The sequence below is a fragment of the Natrix helvetica genome (assembly GCF_964273705.1).
Source record: "Natrix helvetica genome assembly, chromosome: 1".
In the NCBI taxonomy this organism is placed as follows: Eukaryota; Metazoa; Chordata; class Lepidosauria; order Squamata; family Natricidae; genus Natrix; species Natrix helvetica.
The window spans coordinates 314,601,089-314,617,345 of NC_138548.1; positions in this window are offsets into that span (position 1 = coordinate 314,601,089).

The following is a 16,257-nucleotide window of genomic DNA, read 5'->3' on the forward strand; positions in this document are numbered from 1 at the left end:
CTAGGGGCCCAAAGGAAGGGACCACTAAAATATAAAGATGAAGAAATCACCATTCTTAAGCAAATTCCGAAAAAGATGAGAAAGAAGGAGGAAGTATTCCTGTTTATCAAAGAAATTATACAATAAAGGAGTTTGGTTTAGATGGCTATTGCCAGAGGGAATGTTGATTTTTGGGGAGGGAAATAGAATTAGAATTAATACAGTGCAAGAGGCTGAAGCCTTCATTAAAAAACACTTTTCTCTCCTAGAGGATGAACATAGGGAAGGCAGTGAAAAAAGTAGCAAGGTGCAAGATATGAAGGGGGGGTTGTGGCCCCACCTGGGGACAGGGAGGAAGGAGCAATATCGAAAAGGCTCAAAAATAAATGTGTTTGAAATATTTGTAATTGTTGATATACTAGAAAGTGACAAAGGAAAAGATGATTGAACACATGATTTGATACAATGTAGAATAAGATTCTGTTTTTTGTTTATCTTTTACATGTTTTTAATATTGTAAAAATTGTGAGATTTGGAGGGATTTCTGCCACTAGTGTGGAAGCTGCCAAAATTTTCTATGTACCCTCTTACCTTTTCCCAAAAATGTTTAAAAACCAATAAAATTCTTTAAAAAAAATCTCTCCCAAAGCCTAAAATTTCAATTTTGGGGATCACATTCAGAGTTATAAGGAAAATATGGGTAGGAGTAAGGATAGATTGCTCCCAGAAGTTTCTCCCTTTTATTCCCACATTTAATTTCTAAAAAGAGATAGATAGATAGACAGACAGACAGGTAGGTAGGTAGATAGGTATGTAGGTATAGCTATAGGCATAGGCGTAGGCGCAGGCGTAGGCGTAGATATAGATATAGATATATATGGTATAGATATAGATATATTTGAAATGTAGCCATTTTGCTGCAAATGAGCTGCTGGAATTCTCTATTATGAATTTTCCATGCCCTTTTTTATATCTGTTCCAGAATCTGAGCTTTTAATTCATGGGAACACTGATCAATGGCACAGTAGATATGGGAGGTCCTGTATCCTATGACTATTGGGAAATAGAGCTGAGGTGGGAAAGTGGTGGAGGCAAGATGGCACAGTGGTTAGAGTGCAGCACTGCAGGCTTCTTCTGCTGCCTGCTGGCTGCCTGCAATTTGGCAGTTCAAATCTCACCAGGTTCAAGGTTGACTCAGCCTTTGATCCTTCTGAGGTGGGTAAAATGAGGACCCAGATTGTTGGGGACAATATGCTGACTCTATAAACTGCTTAGAGAGGGCTGTAAAGCACCATGAAGTGGTATATAAGTTTAAGTGCTAAATAGAGTTGTTGTAAAGAAGATTAAATGGGGCACAGATTGTTGTTCTTACAGCTCCAGTAAAAATAAAAATATAGCCCTAACAGCATTAGCTACTTTAAACTACCCTGAATTGTCAAACACAGTTATGATTAGTTTCCTATCCATTCCTTTCTTTAGCTTTCCAATGAAATAGATGTTAAAGAGTATTGCAAACATGAATCTGGAGCTGGAGGGGTCTGGGGGACAGGGACTGGACAGGAAGGTGGGAAGAGCAGACAAACTTGGAGAGTGTCTCTTTCCTTTGGGTGCTGGAGCATTGCAACATGAAACCTTCTGTACTCATTAAGAGGCAGGGTGTGTGGAATTGTGACATCTTTATTCACATACCCCAAGACTTCAAAGGCTTCAGGAGACTTCCCTGGAGGATTTAACATAAAAAATAGATCAGGAGATGAAACAGAGCAAAAGCATACCCAGGGCATTCTTGCTTTAATTAGAACTTGGGTGGAAAAAAATGAGGCAGGAAATGAAGACATGAGCACATCATATAAAAATATATGTAGCCAGGGAATGTATCTTCAAATACTCAGACATATAACTAGGATTTTTCCCCCTTTTTCACACACACATTTATAAAATATTGCCCAGCTCATGCATCCTACAATTTGGATTTTTTAATTGCATCTAATGTCTTGTGTGCTTGTTCATATGTTACTATTATTGCTGTAGGTGTGTGTTTAAAGGAAAGGAGATCAAATGAGGCACTGCTGAAGCAATACAGGAATTAAATTGAATAACAAAAAAAAAAAAGAGAGAACTGGATACAATATTTGTGATGAATCACTCCTTGAATTTAACCTCTTTTCGCTGCCAATTTTCATCCCAAAGGCACAACGTATGTGTGTTTAAGCAATGCTTATTCATTAGTTCAAATAATTTTCCAGTTAATTTATGTAAATGCATTTGGTCTGCCACTTTTTCATCATGTGAAATTAAATTCAGTGCATTTAAATATGCACTTTGAGAAGCCTTGATTGGGCATGCAGATCACACTAGAGACTCTTCTGCTCCGGAGTCAAGATTTCTCAGTGCTTACTTGCTACAATTTTATTGAGACCAGCAGGAACACATTAGTGTAACTTTTCCCCATGGGGTGCCTTCCAAATTAGTTGGGCTATAAGTCTCAGAATTCTCAGCCAGCATGTTTTTTTTTCCAAACCTGCTGGCAGGGAATTATGGAACTTATTGTTCAACCACCTGGAGAGTACTAGTTGGAAATACTACATGGGTAGACAATCGGTCTTTGCAATTACATGCAGAAAGATGTAATCCTGCACTACAGTGATCAAAGAGCATGCATGTTGTCAAATGTGAACTATTTAATAAAAAAAAAGAAAGGATATCCCACTAACTACTTACAAAAAGCACACTTCCCTCTGTGATCTGACCATAGCAAACTGTTTGTTGTAATACCTTCATATAAAGATCACAACACAACTGCTTTGAAGCAAAGTCAAGGTCCACTATATTGATTTATTTCCTTGGTAGAACAACTTCAGCATCTCTCACCATATCTTCCTAGATTCATCACAACTGGGATAATTTTGTTCCTACTCTTAAGACTGTGGTTTACTGTATATCCATATCTCCAGCAAAATCATACCATAAGTATATTCACATCCTCAAGTATCCTAGTCTACCAGTCTTCTGGCCAAGCTACCCAAACTAGGCAAGAATAGAATAACAGAGTTGGAATGGACCCTGGAGGTCTTCTAGTCCAACTCCCTGCTTAGGCAGGAAACTCTACACCACTTCAGTCAAATGGTTATCCAATATCTTCTTAAAAAGATTTCAGTGTTCATAACTTCTAGAGGCAGGTTGTTCCACTGATTAATTGTTCTAACTGTCAGGAAATTTCTCCTTACTTCTAAGTTGCTTCTCTCCTTGATTAGTTTCCACCCATTGCTTCTTTTCCTGCCCTCAGGTGCTTTGGAGAATAGCTTGACTCCCTCTTCTTTGTGGCAACCCCTGAGATATTTGAACACTACTATCACGTCTCCCCTAGACCTTCTTTTAATTAAACAACAGATACCCAGTTCCTGCAACCATTCTTCATACATTTTAGCCTCCAGTCCCCTAATCATCTTTATTGCTCTTCTCTGCACTCTTTCTAGACTAGAGTCTCCACATCTTTTTTACATTATGGTGACCAAAACTGAATGCAGTATTCCAAGTGTGGCCTTACCAAGGCATTATAAAGTGGTATTAACACTTCATGTGATCTTGATTCTATCCCTCTGTTTATGCAGCCTAGAACTGTGTTGGCTTTTTTTGGCAGCTGCTGCACACTGCTGGCTCATATTTAAATGGTTGTCCACTAGGATTCCAAGATCCCTTTCACAGTTACTACTATTGAGCAAGGTACCACCTATACTGTACCTGTCCATTTCGTTTTTCTTGCCTAAATGTAGAACCTTACTCTTTTCACCATTGAATTCCATTTTGTTAGATAGTGTCCAATGTTCAGGTCTTTCAAGATCCTTCTGTGTCTTAAACCTATCTTCTGGAGTGTTGGCTATTCATGCCAGCTTGGTGTCACCTGCAAATTTGATAAGTTCCCCATTTATTCCCTTGTCCAAATCATTGATGAAGATGTTGAAGAGTACTGGGCCTAAAACAGAGCCTTGGGGTACTCCACTGCATACTTCCCTCCATGTAGATGCAGTTCCATTGAGGACTACACCTTGAGTGTGGTTGGTCAGCCAGTTATGAATCCATCTGGTGGTGATGCTGTTTAACCCACATTTTTCTATTTTATCTAGTATTTGGTTCTAATTTATCAAATGCCTTACTGAAGTCCAAATAAATTAAATCAACAGCATTCCTCTGATCCACTAATTTTGTCACTTTGTCAAAGAATGCAATAAGATTAGTCTGACATGATCTGTTTTGACAAGCTCATATTGGCTTTTGGTTATTACTTTTTTTGCTTCTAGGTGTTCGCTAATTCGTTGCTTGATTATCTTTTCCAGAATCTTCCCTGGTATTGAAGTCAGGCTGAAAGGTTTGTGGTTTCTTGGAGCTTTTTTTTTTTTTTTTTTTTTTTTTTTTGAAGATGGGAAGTACATCAGCTCTTTTCCAGTCCTCTGGCAGTTCCCTGGTGCTCCAGGATCTTTGAAAGGTATACTTCAACGGTTCTGAGATCTCATCTGCCAGTTCCTTCAGAACCCTGGGATGTAATCCAACTGGTTCTGATGATTTGAACTTGTCTAGGGTAGACAGGTGTTCACTTACCGTTTTCTTCCCTATTTTAACTTGTGTTCCTAATTTGTTTTTTGTAGGGATAGGTTGCACTGTTTTTTTCTCTTTGTGCAAAGAGAGATGCAAAAAATGAGTTAAGTAGTTCTGCTTTTTCCCTGTTGCTTGTCACCTTCTTGCTACTTTCTCCCAGCAATGGACCAATTGTTTCCTTGATTTTTTTTAACAAGAAGACCCCTAAGAATCACATTTCCATGACCTTCTTCCAAATCTAATCCAATCCTTTGCATGCATACCAACTCCTTAAATAGTGATTCCTGGCTGGGGTTTAAAGAGGAAGCAGAATTTAAAAAGAATGATTTAGTGGAACATAGGAGTCTCTATTTCACTGGGGCCCTAGCTATAGGCAAGAGCCCCAACCCAAATTGCCGGTATCGTAGGGTCCTTTTACTTCTAATCTCCAGTCAATCATTCTTATTACATTCTACTTCCTCTAAGCATTAATTGTGCCTGGCAGAGCTTCCTAAAATGAAAATCCACAGTTCACCACTCAAGCTGGATGCCTGCTATTAGTACTTTTACTCTTTGGTCTTTGCAGCCTGATTTCCAGCCACAGTAGGCATTCCTCAGGTACCAATATAGCTTTTGAGAATGCCTGGCAAAAATCCATGTCAAAGTCTACCAAGGCTACCTTTTCACTGCCATCAATCATATCAGATGCGGAGATCACTTCCGGCAGCTGAAGGCGATGGACATGCACGTCCGCCTTCTCGCTGCTTGGGTGGGCTCCCCTGAAACGCAGGGGAGCACAGGGTGCCTTGGAGGGGCACCCTGCCTTAGAGGTGGCTTGCTGGGACCCTCTGGAGCAGCAGCGGCCATGGGGGTTCTCCAGCCTTGCCCCAGGAGCCAGTGAGTGTGGGGAGCGTGCGGAATGCCACCGCGTGCTTCGCCGATGCAGCCTGGAAGGAAGCAATTAATTTGAATGCAGCAGCAGAAGTGCAGTGAGGCAGGGAGTCTCCCCAGGTCTTTTACAGTTTATTACCCTAGTGATTGATTTGCAGTTTTTTTTTCTGAGACTTTGTTTCAACTTTTGGAGGAGTTAGAATTGGAGGGGGGGAATTTCCACCCTCCTCGGAAAAGCGGCACTTGGACAATCTCTCCCTTGCAAAGGAGAGAGAGAAAGTTTGAAACACTTTCACTTCCCGTAATTAATGGGGGAAAATTCTCTCTTTTTTCTTTTTTTATAACAACTGCGAGAGAAAGGATGGTTGAGCTGATTCTTCTCTAAATTGACTTTGTTGTTTCCTGACCACCTGTACTGGCTGAGCCAAGATGGCCCACTTCCTCTTTCTTCTTTGTCTTTGTGCATGAGACTCCTCCCTAAAAAAATTTTGTGGCTTTGAACTAACTTCCACTCCAGAGACCTCCAGGAACTTCCTCAAATAAGTTTTTCCCCGGGATTTGGAATATCTTGATCCACCTATTTGTTCTAGTTTTGTACTAAACGACTTATTCTCCTTTGGATTTGTTCAACTGGTGGTCTCTACTGGCTGTGCTTTCTCACAGGCACCATCTCTCTGTATAGAACAATAACTATCTCTGAACGTCATGATGCGTCCGAAGAGGTTACCGCCCTCTTCGGCCCCAACATCCTCCATGTCCAGCCCCATTGCTCAACAATCACATCTGGGATCTTTTTTACAACCCAAAGCCTCTGAAGAGAGTTCAAAGGATTTGTCCACTCAGCAGATGCTTCAAGCCCTCTTAAAGGGACAGGACGAAATGAAAAAACAACTGCAGGACTTAAATGATCAGCTCAGAGAGACGCAACAACAAGCCACATGGAATGAGCAGAGGATAGGTGTACTGGAGGAGGGTGTGGCCGGGATGAGAGACGACCTGTAGACGGTCCAGAGGGGGAATGTAGAATTTGAGAATCATGTGATAAAAATGGAATTTGAAGGATGTCTTTTTTCCTTATGTTTCAAAATTTGCCAGAAGTTGAAAATGAAGATCTTAAGGAGATTATGACCACAATGTTAGCAGAATATATTAATAGAGACAAACAACAGCTTGGGTGGGATATTGACCTGATTTATAGGATTAACTCAGCCTATGCTAGAACACACAATGTCCCAAAGGAAGTTCATGTTAAATTTCTTAGAAAAACCACAAGAGATGAGGTTCTAGGAGCTCAAAGGGGAGGACCATTAAAATATAAGGATAAAGAAATAACCATTCTTAAGCAGATCCCAAAGAAAGTAAGAGATAAGAGAAGGAAACTTTCCTTCTTAGCAAAAAAAATATATACAATAATGGGGTTTGATTCAGGTGGTTGTTACCAGAAGGCATGTTGATTTTTTGGGAGGGCAGTAGAATTAGAATCAACACAGTTGAGCAAGCAGAGGCTTTTATTAAAAAACACAGTGCCCTCTTAGGAGATATGGGGGAGGCTACACAAGGAATAAAGCAGGGAGGGGCTGAGGCTCTGCCAGTGGACGGGGGGGGGGAGGGAGTGACAACAAGAAGACTCAGATCACAAAAATGAATTGAAACATCATTGCAATTGTTGTTATAATGTACCTTTATGGAAGTGATAAAAAGCAAAACGATTGAAACATATTGAAGATTTTGTGTTAAACTTAAAACTGCTGATATCTATGTAAATGTTCATAATTTTTTTACCTTTTTTTGTAAAAGTTGCGAGACCTGTAACCCTTTAACTCCTTTTTTTCCTGTAAAACTTTTAAAACCAATAAAACTTGGACAATATAAAAAAAAATCATATCAGATGCCTTCTCCTGAGTACTTGGTCGGTCCGTTGTCTTCATGAAGTCTCCCTGACATTTCTCTCCCTAAATTCTAATCCTAGAAAATACCAGAGTACTCTAAAAGTAAAGGTTCCCCTCACACATATGTGCCAGTCATTCCTGATTCTAGGGGGCAGTGCTCATCTCCATTTGAAAGCCAAAGAGGAAAAATTGTCTGAAGACGTCTCTGTGGTCATGTGGCTGGCATGATTAAATGATGAAGGCACACGGAACACTGTTACCTTCCCACCAAAGGTGGTCCCTATTTTTCTACTTGCATTTTTACATGCTTTCAAACTGCTAGGTTGGCAGAAGCTGGGAAAAGTAATGGGAGTTCATTCCATTACATGGCGCTAGGGATTCAAACTGCCAACCTTTCTGATCAACAAGCTCAGCATCTTAGCCACTGAGCCACCACATCCCATGTACTCTAGCATATCTTTAAGTAGTCCCCAATATCATCATCTTAAAAAAAAGCTGAATTATAAAATGCCTTCATTTTCCGTCAGCAGCTTCAATTTTTTTTTTTTACATTGAGATTGAGAAGCAGTGGGTGTCTTCAGTAGCATCATGTCTGTAGTTTTAACTGGAAATGCAAACACATTCTCTCATACAGCTTTCTGTCTTTCTTGCAAGACTCTTTCTCTGAATTGTGATCAATGAGCCCCAGTGCCACAGTTGAATTTTAATTCGCAAGTTTTTCAAATGATCATTGTGTATATGGAGTGACAGATGAGAAGGAACAGCAGCAAAAATGTTGTTTCTTTAGAGCTGCCAAAATAGCGGATGGCAATATAGCAGTTTAAAACAACACAACTTTAACTCTAATAAAAGCTATGTTAAATTCTTACTTCAGAAAATCTGCCAAAAGAGAAAAAGAAGAACAGCTCCCTTGATACCTGGTATGTACCCTAATTTTGACAACATTAACAATTACTACAATAATTGTACCCTAGATGTATCTTAAACTTAATTAGAAATGGGATATTTCAGTCTGGCCACTTCCAGTTATTTTCACTGATAATAACAGAAGACTAATTTCATGAGCTTATTTGGTTCCTGGTTACTTTTTTTTTTTAGCTTGGACTAATGGCAAGCATGCGATTTTTGTTCTCACCAATTTCATCTCTTGAACCCATCTTTGGCACTACACAATTAAAATGGATCTTTGGTTTGCCCTAAGCAAATCACAGTGCTATGGATAATGCCAAAGAGGTGAAAATGCTTTTTTTTAACAATAAAAGATACCCCAAAATACCCCAAGTGGGATGGCTTTATTCCACTTGAATAAAATAGGTTTAAACTTAGCAAATGGAGCAAAATTGTTCTTCAGTAGCTCATGTTATTTAATATAATCACTTGGAAGTTAATAAGAATTTAATAAGATTCACATATATCCATGGAACATAGTGAGTGGCTTCGTTCCAATACTAGAGAGTGTGTATTGATTTGATTATTCTGTTACTCCAGCCAGTTTTGATATTTTCAATTGTTTTTCCCTGATCAAATAAAGCTTTTTCCACTGATTAATTAATTTTAATTTGTTTTCACTTCAAGCCAAAGAATTGTTTTTTCTTGATAATAGTGTACACATACTTGCGATATACTGCAATTAAGTTATTCTGTCTTGCCACTAAAGGTAAAGCAATTCTGTTTCAGTAAAATAATTCAAATCCACAGACCCAATGACACGATTCCATCTTATTAGAATGCTACTTTGACTTAAGCAAAAATGAAAAAAATTATTGGCTTTATATGTGAAGTTTTCCTTTAGCTGCTAATTAAGAAACCTGTTATCATGTGGTTATTTTTGCTTCCTCAAGAATCATCAAGTTTTATAAAGATAAAAGAAATTGTAGCTTGGCCATACATAGTCCCCAGAGACTTACAATTTGAGTAATTGGTTCCCAAAACCATGAATAATTGGTTCCCTACTTATAGAGAAATATTTTGCTCTATTGCAGCCAAATGGAGATACATTACTTTGCAACTAAGAACAATAATATGTAGCATATATACAGTGTGGGATTCAAAAATTTTCACTACCTGTTCGGTGGGCATGGCTAGGTGGGGGGCATGTGACTGAGTGGGCATGTCCATTGTGACATCACTCACGCCACACCCACTCAGTGACATTCACCCCCACCTAGCCACGCCCACAGCAAAAGGTAGGAATTTTTTAAGGATTTTTTTTCCTATCTACCCTGGCCCTCCCTTCACTAATCATCACTGTTTCCCCACTTTCCCCACCACTGCCTCTTTGGTTGCTTACCTTCCGTGGAGGCTAGTCCAGTCCAGAAGGCAAGCTGACCAGAGTTTTCGGTGGCCCCTAGCGAGCCGAAAACTCCCGCTGCTGGGAAAGGGTTGGCTGGCAAAGAAGCCTCTCAGCCACAGCCTCTTTGCATACTGGCTCTCAAAGAGGCCAGCGGCTGGCTGCAGGCTGCTGAAAAGTCCTCAGGTCAGTGAAAAAGTGGCTTCCATCACTGCCATCTTCTTCACACATGTGCATCTCATTGTGTTGGAAGTCCAAGTGGACTTGCAAGACAATGGGATGTGCAAGGCAATGGGAGGCACATGCGTGAAGAAGATGGCAGCGACAGCAGCCACTTTTTCACCGACTGAAGGACTTTTCAGCAGCCTGCGGCCAGCTGCCGACCTCTTTGAGAGCCAGTGTGCAAAGAGGCAGTGCAAGTAAGCAGCGACCAGATGGGGGAGGGAGCAACCAGCGACAGGGGGACTGGTTCAGGGGTGTGGCCAGCTGGCCGTCGCTACCAGTTCTCCAAACTAGGCAAAAATTTTGCCACCGGTTCGGGTGAAATGGTGTGAACCGGCTAAATACCACCTCTGCATATGTATGTATATGTCTATCTCTATATACTGTATATACATATCTATCTCTCTATCTCTATATATCTACAAATCTATCTATCTATCTATCTATCTATCTATCTATCTATCTATCTATCTATCTATCTATCTATCTATCTATCTATCATCTATCATCATCTATCATCTATCCTTTCTTCTTTTAGAAAATATACTAACTTGGCTAATAGGAGGTTGCTATATAAAATGCAATGTTAGAATATTTTCTAAAATTGTACAAAGCACAGAATTCCCATACTATATTTAGGAACAGATGTAGTGATATCACTTCATTTGCACTCTTCCCACATTTACATACAATTTAGAGAAAACTTTTGATCCAGGCTAATCCCTAAAAGAGACCAGATATACCAGTATGCCTGTAGGCTGCATTGGAAACTGGGAGATATCTGTAATTATTTTTATCCCTGCAAGAGCTGTATTTTGGTCATATATACAAATGGTAACTGCTCGATTCCCTGCTCCTATTAGGTGACCTTTTCCCATGTCTCCTTGTCAAGTATATCTTATGTGTTCCCTCCCGCCTCATCTCTCATTTGTCTTCCATTTAAAATTATGCTAATTAGCCTGTTTATATTATTTCATTAATGAGGTTGTATCCATATATAGCTTTCACTTATACGGCATCCAGAATTCTTCATCAGGAGACAGGTGGCATATAAATTTACAATAAATACATTGATTGAATATTTCAGCACAATTTGGGTTTGTTGGTATGTGCCTTTGCATCAGTGCTGACTCCTGGCAACTACTTGGATAAGTCCTTGCAGTTTTCTTGGCAAGGTTTTCAGAAGTGGTTTGCCATTTCCTCCTTCCTAGGGTTGAGAGGGAATGACTGGTCCAAGGTCACCCAGTTGGCTTTCTGCCTAAGGTAGGACTAAAACTCTTGGTTTCCCAGTTTGTATAGCCTGATACTTTTACTCTCTATAATAAACTGGCACAATGAAATTTATTAAATAATTTTATGTATAAAATAAAACAAAAAAGTGAGTAAAGGATAGAGAACTCCTGGTTGGGTAATAGTGTCTGTATAGTAAGCTTTTCTCGCAAAATGGCTTACAATAACTTTTGTCAGACTTCAAAGTGCTTCGCGGCCATTTCAGATATTTGCAAAAAAAAGATATTAGAATTGCACACTGAATATGACTCAGCACTGCTTAGCATATATGACTTCAACAATGCAGCTGCAAGAAAAGAAATAGGAAGATACACCAAACAAGGTATACTTTACAAATTTTGGGAAACAATTGTTCCACTCCATTCTGCTCTGACTCTCCCTCAATTTCCATTTTGTAGCATAGTTTTAAGGATTTAGAGACATTGGAAGAGGTTTGGGGAAGGGCAATGAGGGCTCCCCATTGGGAACTAGAAACTACATCCTCTGAAATGAGATTGAAAAAAAAACTGGCCATATTTAGGCTTAATAAAAGGAAACTGGGCTAAAGAACAAGATCTTCAAGTACTTGATGCCATGCAGAAGAAGATCAAGACCCATTCATTATTGTTCCCAAATACACAAATATGGAATAATTTTAAATTATGGGAAATGATATAGTTATAGGAAGTTAGATCCTGATTGAATGCTAGGAAAACTGCTTAATAAGAGCTGTTTAACAGTGAAACAAATACCCAGAAATGTAATTGGTTCCTCTTCAAAGAGGATTTTGTACCATTCTAGAGAGCCATTAGTCTGATAGGCTTTAATTTGAATTATCTATTAATCAAGGACTTACACTAGTGACTTCAATGGCCCATTTCAATCCTATGATTTTTAGGAAGGTGTATCTTTTTCTCTCATAAACCAAAATCAAACCAGACAAAGCTGGACTTAATGGGAATCTAAGAGACAGCAGAATACAGTATGGTCTTGCTCTGTGGCGAAGCCATATTACCATGGATTCCACCCTAATTCTACAACTTCTGTATAGGGTTGTAGCAAACACAGTGAAACATGTTGAAAGGAAAGAATAGGTCAGGAGAAGAGAGTAGGCAGATTAATGGAACACAATCAAAACCAAAAGTTAAAATGGAAATGCTAATCGTTTAGAAGAAGGACTAGATGGAATTGCTTGCTTTATGTGTTAGAATAAAAAGTAGAAAAATGGAAAGAATCCGAAGTCTCTATAAGAATAATTTAGTATCTTGTGTAATGAGTTTCTTTTTTCTTTAGTAGTTCACTTGCTACCTTATCACTTAGCCAGTGATTGACTCTCCTTTTCCTTTTTCCCACTAAAGTACAATTCACCATCTGGAAGTCATAATTTCCTTTTTTTTAAAAAAAATCCTATAGTCTTTTGTAATTAGAAAATAAATTACAGGGTTATTTTTCTGATGAAGGACATGTTTTGCATATTCTATACCTCACACAGGCAATGATGGGGGTTTTTCTGAACCAGAGAAAAGAGTTCAAACAATGTCAAGCTCCCACAGATGGAGCTACACTTTCATGAGGGTGAAGTGTGAAGGCTAAAGATGCCAAGACTGGAAACAGAGAACCTGACAGCATGGAGCAGGTGCTTTCCACACATGCCTATCCAAGGAATGAGTGACAAGAAGTCCACTACCAAATAAAGATGGGAGAAATAAACATAGGATTTAAACCTCGGTGCTGTAATGGAGATGGGATGCTAGATTCTGCAGGAGTTGGTCTAGTACAGGGGTGTCAAACTCACATTGTCATGGTGGCATCACATGATGTATCTGGACTTGTTCACTAAACTGGGCATGGGCATGGCCAGCGTGTGATGCATCCCAGGACTGGGTTCCGGCAGGCACTACTGCAGGTTCACTTGTGTGTGCATGCATGCTTGATGAGCGCATGCGCAGTGCAATTAACATTGTTCTGTGCATGCTCAGAACTGAAAAACAAGATAGCAGTGACTACGGCAGCACCCGAGGAACCAGTTCGGGGGCATGGCAGGCCTGGGTCACTGCCAGTTCCAGCAACCCAGGCTGCCAAACCACTACCAGTTTGACCAAACTGGTCCAAACCAGTAGGAACCCACCACTGATGCATCCAGCCCATGGCCCATGAGTTTGACAATTCTGGTCCAATTCCCACAATCAAAGCAATCTATCTGAACTTTGCCCTTGATTCTTTTATTGCTTACTCCTGGGTGCTAGTTGACTTTCTAGAGGGATATCTATTGTTGTGTCCTGAGTGAAAAGCACATGGATTGCTTGTCTTTCTTTTAGTAATTATATAGAAACATGTCAGTTTGGAGGATTTTTGAAGTTATCCATCCATTGCAATCCCTGCTTAATTCAGGACTTGTGGAACTACAATTACTTGTAGTTACAATCACAATGGGGACCAGAATTTCCATCAATGATGGGCTTGTTAACAGAGTTTTGCCCGGTTTTCTGCCCCCTCTTTTTTGCTATGTATGGTTGTTAATCAGGTCCCTGCAGTTGTTAAGTGAATTGCATAGTCGTTAAGTAAATCCAGCTTTTATTCTATCATTAGGAACTTTCTTTTAAACAGTCGCATCCTCGCAGTTTCTACCTACTCAAGTTTCTAAATATCCTCTGATGTAACAGAAGACAAATCTACTATCTGGACAGTCACTCAGTAATCATAAAAGTTGTTCTTGTACAGAACAGGCAAGGCTATGTTAAGACTAACTTTTCATTGTAAATTACTTCTAAGATTAAACACTTCATACATGTGTTGACACTGGAATAAAGCACAGCATTGTAATTCCTGATTTCTAATAAACATTTTACATAAAATAAAGACAAGAACCTGGCAGAAACCTTTAGCAATTGTTGGATCCCTGGCATACATAATCTAGTATGTATATGTCATCCCATACACGTCTCCATATATGAAGAGATTGGGGTTATGAGTTATACCTAAAACTGGACACAAATGAGTAGTATTCTGTCACATGACCAAAGACAACTCCACACCCTGACTGTCTTAGACAAATGCCCAGTTGCATGGAACACATCTCCCTGTGTGTTTCTTCAGTGCTTATAAACATTTGTTTTGCTGAGGGTCTTCCTACATATTTCAGTTTCCATTTCAAAGAATACAAAATGCTATTTTGGACGTTTTTGTCTCATATGGTTTATTAGAAATATTTTCACTTTCATTTTAATTTGTTTATAAGGAATCTCTGGGGAGGGCCCTTAATGCATGTACCCTTTGAACTGATTGTCAATCATATCTGCCTGTCACATGACACCAATTCATTTTAAGGGCTGTCGGCATTTTTCTGAAGTTGGGCTGGTGGAAAGTCTGTTTTACTCCTGGCTTCACTTTTGGTTTATCATTCCACTCAACTTCTCACTTTGTCCTTTCTTAGGATTAATCTAACTACAGTAAACCAAAAAAAGGGATACAGCAACTTTATCAGTAAAGAAAATCTTAATCCCTTCAATCAGCTTCTAGTTAATTTTACAATCCATGCAATGAACTGCCCCAATTAATGTGATTGTTTATTTATATAAGCCTTGTGCAATACTGGAGTGAATTGAATTGATGTTCCAGAAGACTCTCTTTCTGGGTCCCATCAGATGACTCTCCCTGATGGACAGGATTCAGAGTTTGCCTCTGTGCCTGATCTGACAGGATGGGTGACATAATCCTGTAGATATGACTAATTATGAAGTATGTACTTTATAGTAAACATGTTTATATGTTTTTATGGTAAACATGACTAACTATACAAGATATTTGTTAAGGGTGAGCTCAAGAGATTTCCTTCAGAGTTACATTTGCATCAGTGGTGGGTTCCGGATCCCGTTGCAACCGGTACAGTTGAAACCGGGCCTGGCGTCCTCCACATGAACGTGTGCACCATGCATGGATACGCATGCAGCATGCGCATGCATCTTACCATCCAGCGATGCCACCACAAGCCTCCGCGATACTCCAGCTGCTCAGCGAAACGTCACGGAAGTGTTGTATGCACCGTGCGCGTAAGCGCCAAAGAGTTTAAAGACAGGTAAGGAGCGTGGGTGGGTGGGTGGGCCCTCCGGAGCACCATACTGGAAGGGTACCCGGTGCTCCGGGCAGGCTCCGGTACGCCTGTACCAGGGCATACTTCCTGCAATCCACCTCTGATTTGCATGCAGAAATTAGCCTATTAGCACACAATTATAATTGTTCAATTTTTACATTGCATTTTATACCACAAGGTTGTCTGTCTGTCTGTCTCTCTCTCTCTTTGTGTGCGTCTCTCTCTCTCACACACACACATGCACACACCTTTTGTGTGTGGGTATGTATAATAAAATAAACCTAAAAGGGTAAGTACATACAAACCATACACTTATGTTTGCACACATACAAGAATTATGTAGTTCAGGGGTGTGAAACTCAAGGCCTGCAAGCCAGATACGGCCTACAGGGTGCTTAGGTATGGCATGCGGGGGCCGCCCTGAAAACAGTGAATGATTGGCCCATGGTGCTTCTGCCAGCAAAAATGGGGCCTGGGGGAGCTGCACATGGTCCTCCCCACCTCCGTGGGCTCCATTTTCACTGGCAGAGGGCTAGCAAAACAAACTGAAAGCAAAACAAAACAAAAGGAGAAATGTTTCCCTTTTTCCATTTCAGCATCCACAAGGGACAGGAAAGGAGAAAGGGAAAGAGGAAACACAAAGAAAAATAAGGAAAGATGGGAAGATGGGAAGAGAGCAAGGAAGGGAAAAGAAGGAAGGGGGAGAAGAAAGAAGGGAAGGAAAAAGAAGAAAAGGGAGGGATGGGGGGAGGGAGGGAGGAAGAAAGGAAGGAAGGAAGGAAGGACCCCCCTCAGCCCTGCCACCACAAATGTCCCTGACACGAGTGATGTTGAGCTGGCCATGCCCACCGCCATCCAATTCATCACCCGAGGTCAAACACAACCCTGATGAAACCCTCAATGAAATCAAGTTTGACACCCCTGATGTAGTTAATTAAGCAGGAGAAATTCTATCTGAGGCAGCCAGGGCCGTCTTAACAGCATTATGGGTCCCGGGCAAAGCAGTGTACTGGGGCCCCTACGACAATTACTCACAGGAATAAAAATGTAAATAG